This window comes from Triticum urartu, chromosome 7 (genome assembly GCF_003073215.2).
Source record: "Triticum urartu cultivar G1812 chromosome 7, Tu2.1, whole genome shotgun sequence".
Classification (NCBI taxonomy): domain Eukaryota; kingdom Viridiplantae; phylum Streptophyta; class Magnoliopsida; order Poales; family Poaceae; genus Triticum; species Triticum urartu.
In genome coordinates, this window is record NC_053028.1 from 92,775,091 (window position 1) to 92,781,542 (window position 6,452).

General features: G+C 49.0%; 1 long non-coding RNA gene across 1 annotated transcript; it reads right to left on the reverse strand.

Annotated features, from left to right (window-relative positions):
* Positions 1-2,958: 2,958 nt before the first annotated feature.
* On the reverse strand, positions 2,959-5,630 carry LOC125524889. Its single transcript, XR_007291027.1, has 3 exons — positions 3,954-5,630; positions 3,751-3,833; positions 2,959-3,210 (listed from the first exon to the last, which is right to left on the reverse strand). It is a non-coding gene; the product is annotated as an uncharacterized LOC125524889 (long non-coding RNA).
* Between the last annotated feature and the right edge of the window lie 822 nt (positions 5,631-6,452).

The following is a 6,452-nucleotide window of genomic DNA, read 5'->3' on the forward strand; positions in this document are numbered from 1 at the left end:
GCGATGAAGGCGAAGACGACGAAGGAGTGGAAGGCGAAGACGTTGAGCCGGGCGGTGAAGCGGCCAGCGAGGCTCAGCCTGATCGTGCCTCTAGCAACGAGGCGCATGCTAGCGCGCCCTCTGCGGGAGGCGGTGATCATGCCGAGGTTCGCCAGTCGGCCACTCGTCCAGCCGGCACTACCATCTCCACCGACCTGCCCGACTCGCCGGTCGCTCCCTTGGCCTAAACTTCCGTCCTTGATTTTCCTGCTTGTTACCCTTTGAACAATTTTTTTAATAAACTTGCGCAGTTCCACCCACTGGTGTATTCGAACTATGTTGAATGCTGGCCTTTTGAAGGCCTTTTGTGTAAATATGATCGTGTGCGTGTTTGGTTTCCATTCGCGTATGCTTTTTATCCTTAGGCTGTTTCCTTTGCCGCCTTCCCCTTTTGGGGAGGCAAGTACTCAAGATTTCTTAGATTGAAGCGAGGTGAATGGAAGCCGACCGGCCGGCTACTCTGGTAGTCGGTCGGTGGTGGGAGAAAAACTGGCTTTTGTTATATTAGTCCGTTAGTCCCTAGCCGTTTTTCGTGTGGGCGTCCTTTCCTGCCTTTAACTCTTGCCAGCTGGACAGCCGGTTCTTTGAACTGCGACTTTTGGCAAGAGAAGGCTTGGGTGCCGGCACACTACTTGTCTGACCGCGGGTAGGACTTTTAATATAACTCCAGGCGGCCAGTCCCCGGGCCGACTAGTCGAACCCGGTGCCGGACGGAAAAAGTGAATGTAATGACAAGGTCATAAGCATGGTATTCTTCATTTATAGATAAAAGACGGCAGTCCCCGAGCTCTCCTCGGGGGGCCTATTGTCTCGTACTTAGTACAAAAGTTTAGCGTGATACATACTGCATTTCAACTGTAAAATCTTCGGAGGAGGTTGGCGTTCCATGGTCGTCCCGACTCCTTGCCGGAGTCGTCTCTCTTTCGTGCCTTCGGCTTCTGCGCGTCGATCAGGTAGTAGGAGTCGTTGCCTAAAGCTCTGCTGATGACGAAGGGGCCCTCCCAAGGGGCCGAGAGCTTGTGCTGGCCGGCTGTTCGTTGGATTAGCCGGAGCACAAGATCGCCCTCTTGGAAGGATCTTGGCTTGACCTTTCGGCTGTGGTAGCGGCGCAGGCCCTGCTGATAGATGGCGGACCGACTGAGGGCTAACAGCCGGCCTTCTTCCAGCAGGTCGACGCCGTCTTCTCGTGCTTCCTTGGCCTCCGCCTCCGTGTACATGGTTATCCGAGGCGAGTCGAACTCGATGTCAGTTGGGATGACCGCCTCGGCACCATACACGAGGAAGAAAGGAGTGAAGCCGGTTGACTTGTTTGGGGTAGTGCACAGACTCCAGAGGACGGCCGGCAGCTCATCGAGCCAATAGCCGGCTGAACGTTCCAGTGGTACGACCAGTCGGGGCTTGATGCCGGAAAGGATGAGGCCGTTGGCTCGCTCGACCTGGCCGTTTGACTGCGGGTGGGCAACGGACGCTAAGTCCAACCGGATGCCTTGCGTCGCGTAGAAACGTGCCAAGGCTCCCTTGGCGAAATTCGTGCCATTGTCGGTGATGATGCTGTGTGGCACGCCGTACCGAGTTGTTATATCTGCGATAAATGTCACGGCAGTCGGCCCATTCAGCTTTTTGATCGGCTTTGCCTCAATCCATTTGGTGAATTTGTCCACAGCGACAAGCAGATGTGTCATGCCGCCGCGCGCCGTCTTGAATGGGCCCACCATGTCCAGTCCCCAAACGGCGATGGGCCAAGTGAGGGGAATGGTCTTGAGTGCCGAAGCCGGCATGTGTTGCTTGGAGCTGAAGAGTTGGCACCCTTTGCAATGTTTAACTAACTCCTTGGCGTCATCCAAAGCAGTCGGCCAAAACAAACCATGGCGGAAAGCTTTGGCGACGAGTGATCTTGAGGCCGCATGGTGGCTGCATTCTCCTTGGTGGATGTCTCTGAGGATTGCAATGCCCTTCTCTTGCTCGACGCACCGCTAGAGGACTCCAGTGACACTGCGCTCGACGAGCTCTCTGTTGACGATTGTGTATGCTTCGGCTCGGCGTTGGACTTGTCTTGCCTCTGTTTCGTCAGCCGGTAGATCTTGGTTTATTAGGAAGTTTAGGATGGACTGAGCCCATGACGGAGCTGCGACTTCTTCTATTGCCAACACGGCTACTGCGACCAGGGCGGGCGGGCTGGGTGGTGAAATGCCGGAGTCGGCTGCCGCCTATTGTGTTGGTGCAGTCTCCGGGCCGACTACCGCAGTCCCCGAGCCAGGTGCGGCAGTCCCCGGGTCAGGCGTAACTACGGAAGTCCCCGAGCTGCCTATTGACGTCCCCGGGCCGACTATCGAAGTCCCCGGGTCACCTGCTTGGTTCTTCGAGCCGGATCCGGCCGTGTCGAGGTCAGGCGGCACGAAGATGGAATCGGACTCTGGAGATGGCTTGATGGACGGCTTGAGGAGACGTTCACTACAAGAAATCTGTTAGTCCACATGACGGATCTGATCCGTCGTAGGTATGTACAAAACCATCATAGATGTGCATCCTTGACGAATTTCAAATCCATCATGTATATCGCGTCATAATTTGACGTTGTACCTTCGGTGACGGTTCTTGACCGTCATGGGTCTACCCCAAGCCCGCCCCAGCCCTAACTAGGCCCAAGCCTGTGTGACGAAACAAGCCGTCATGGATTGTGCCACGTAGGATTTTTGATTGGCCTATTGGAATGACGTGGCTGCCAGATGGACACTGTTTTTCGTCATAGAATTTGTCACGGGTTTTAGCACAATTTAAATTATTCTAGCACATTTTTTCACCTAATTTTGGCGCAGTACATTTTTCTAGCATAATATTAGAAAGATCTTAATGCCGGTTTTAGCCCAAGAATAAGTATTTCTACACAGATCATAATGACAATTTATGCAACGATCAGCCTGTATTATAATGCCAGTTTTACTCATAATGCTAGTTTTACACAGATCATAATGCCAGTTTATGCAACCATCAACTGTATCTACAGAATATACATCATTAATAAAGCAACATTGCAAGAACGTTTACATCAACCATTACAACCTAACTAGCACCACAGAATATATTCGATCGTGGAGATCCAATTCTACAGCTGCTCGGCTATGCCCTCAAGCTCATCCATCTCCCAACAATGATAAAAGGTGGGGTTCAGATCTGCATAAATTAGGAGAAGAATATTAAGTGAAAGTAAGATGATGAATTTTGAGCTACTAAAGTTTGCTAATTATAGCATTCTGATCTAAGCTAAATGAATTACAACAAACGAATTACATGCTGTCCAAAATTCCTTGACCTGAACATGACTACAAATGAGAATACCAAAGTGTCTATTGTATAAAATAATTATAAACATGAGGTTTCTTAGAATTGATCCAAATAGAAGTGTGTCAAACAGAAGTCTAATCAAGTTGACCTATAAGTGACAGCGTAACAGAACATATATCACATAACTCCCAAGTACTACAGTAGTATGAGCTGATGCAATATAAATCCGTTGAATAAAAAAATCAAATTAGAAATATATATAAGCAAGCATCATACTATAATGACAAAAATATGATACTTCAACTGACAACAAAAGATGTTCCAACTAATGCACTCTGTATAAAACTTTTAGAACTGTAGCTCGAATGGGTTGTGATTCTGGAAACTGGAACAACGGGAATTAAGGAGCTTATGACATATAGCACCGACCATCAGACCAAGAGAATTGGCTTCAGATAAGACCTCATACCAAGCACTAGGCGACATAATTTCGTTATGTTCATGCTTGCTTCCTGAAAAGAGTTGAAAAACAATGGAGGAAAGATTGTCTAAATTTATTCAAGGATCTCAATCATTTCAAAGCAGCAAGGATGCCAGGAAGCACATGGTATATAGATTCAAAGTTGATATACCTTCTTAAGAATGTTGGATGTTAGATTTCAAAGCGGCACAAACAGTCGAGTATTTTTCCAAAGCCTGCACAAGATCAGGTGATGTGAATGCACCTGCAAGCACAATATTCAGACTGTGAGCTACAATATTAAGACTTAGATGTAAAAAAAGTTAAGAAGTCCGTTAGATGTTAGATTCACACTATCATTTACCAAAATTGAGATAGATACCAGTAGTATCAATCTTTTATTATTATTAATCTCTATTTCCTTTAGTTGGATCCTAGTTTTTTAGGTGTGTCTATAAAAACAGATCTCTTTAGCCAATAATAAACCTAAGTTATTATTCAAAATGTAGTGATTTTAATAGTTGCCTTTTCAAGCATGGTACATATTTTCCTGTGCCTAGAATATCCTTATAAGCTATTAATTTCGAAATTTATGCAAGATGCAAACAGTTCCACCAGTAAGCATTTGATATATTGTATATTCGTATATCACAAAACAAAGTCTTAGCTTATTGCAAAGCGATGATACAAAATTAAAACATATCATAGAGAACGCACTACACATGGTATGCCGAATAGAATAACTGATGAGAGGCAAGTTCCAACTCCATTGTCCAGAAATATGGAATGTGGGATATACCAAGTGGATATTGATTTGGCTGTCCAACATTCTCTGAAGGCAGAAGTACGACTACGAAAATACATGTTAGCTCTTAACACGTAAAAGACAGAGTCGACGGGATCAATGATTTTCTAAATTGTGTCCAAACGCCATACAGAACATGTAACAAACATGTTCTGCTTGAACCCTAGACACAATTGCAATTCAGATTCACATCTTAGAACAACGATCACCATTGCAGGTCCAAGAGTAATTTACAAGGCAGTGCAAAACAGTAAAACGGGAGTGAGAGAGCAGCATTTACATTTTGATGTGCACAAAATTCAAGAAGTGAGATACCATATTCAGACTCTAGAAAATCTAGATTCAAACTGTCAGTTACCCAAATCAAGATATACACTAATAAATCAATATGTCAATCACATGAAACAACAAAGAATACTTGTATGAACACAATGCATTTTCTCGACTAAATACATGCCTACAAAGAAGATAAGTGTAGGCATCAAAATCATCCATTTGAACCTGCAACTGTTCAGGATTATTGTGCAAAGGAGGTCGGGATCGCGACAGAGGAGGTCAGGGTCGCCACCATACAGCCCCAACGCGCGCGAGCACATCGAGCTAGGGGGCTCCATCCAGGAGGTGGAGAGGGCACGGTGTGGGACGGAGAGGAACCGACGGAGACACGCCGGCGATGGTCGTGACACTGTAGCCGAAACCCTAGCCACGGCTAGGGGTCGCGGGCGAGCGCTGGACACTGGGAGCGGCAGATCTAGGCAGCCTGGAGGACCTGGGGGCGGGGATCACAGACAAGCTCATGAGTGTGCTGCGCGGTGGCGGACGTCGCCGTAATCGGCGGATTGTGGCTGCGCGAGGGATTTCATGAGAGAGAGACAGGTTGCGAGAGGGATGGGTGGATGGGGGGTGCGGCAGATCTGGTGGCTGGCCCGAGCTGCGAGGTGAGTGGAGGGAAGGGGACGGCCGGCGGTGAGCTGTGGCGGGAGGAAGACTGGTGGCAGGTGGTGGGTGGCGGCGATGGGTGGGAGAGGAGGGAGTCAGGAGGGGCTGCGTATGAGGGGGGAGAAGGGACCGAACAAGAGGGTTTAGGGTTAGCCTTTTATACCAGGAATGGTTAGTCGGGCTTTGGCGGGCTTGGGAGGGCTTGAGCGGGCTGTACTGGGCTGTCCATGACAGTTTCTAAAAAGGTCATGGGAAATCCGTCATGCATTAACAAGTTTCTTGTAGTGGTTGCAGAGAGACACCGGTTGGTATTGCCTGCCGAGTGGAGCCTATACGAGCCAGGGTATCAGCTGGCTCGTTGTCAGCTTGCGATACGTGGAGGAACTCGCATCCTTCAAAGTACCCGCTGATCTGCTGAACGAGGAAGCGGTAGCTTGCCATATTTGCGTTCTTGGCGTCCCAGTCGCCGGATGACTGCTGGACTACCAAGTCCAAGTCGCCGTAACATAGGATCCGGCGTATGCCGAGCTCTTTGGCAAGCCGGAGCCCGTGTATGAGCGCCTCGTACTCGGCCATGTTGTTGGAGGCGGCAAAGTGAATTTGCAGCGTGTATCTGAGCTTGTCGCCTTTGGGAGAGGTGAGGATGACGCCGGCTCCCAAGCCGGTACGCATCTTGGACCCATCGAAGTGCATGCGCCAATGAGTAGAGTCGGGAGCTGGCGGTAGGTACTGGGTCTCGGCCCAGTCGACGAGGAAGTCGGCCAATGCTTGGGACTTGATGGCGGTGCGAGGCTGGTAGAAGATCGTGTAGGGGGCCAGCTCGATGGCCCATTTCGCCACCCGGCCGGATGCATCCCGGCTGCCTATGATCTCGGCAAGCGGGGCGGTGCATACGACCGTGATGGGATGCTCTTGGAAGTAGGGCTT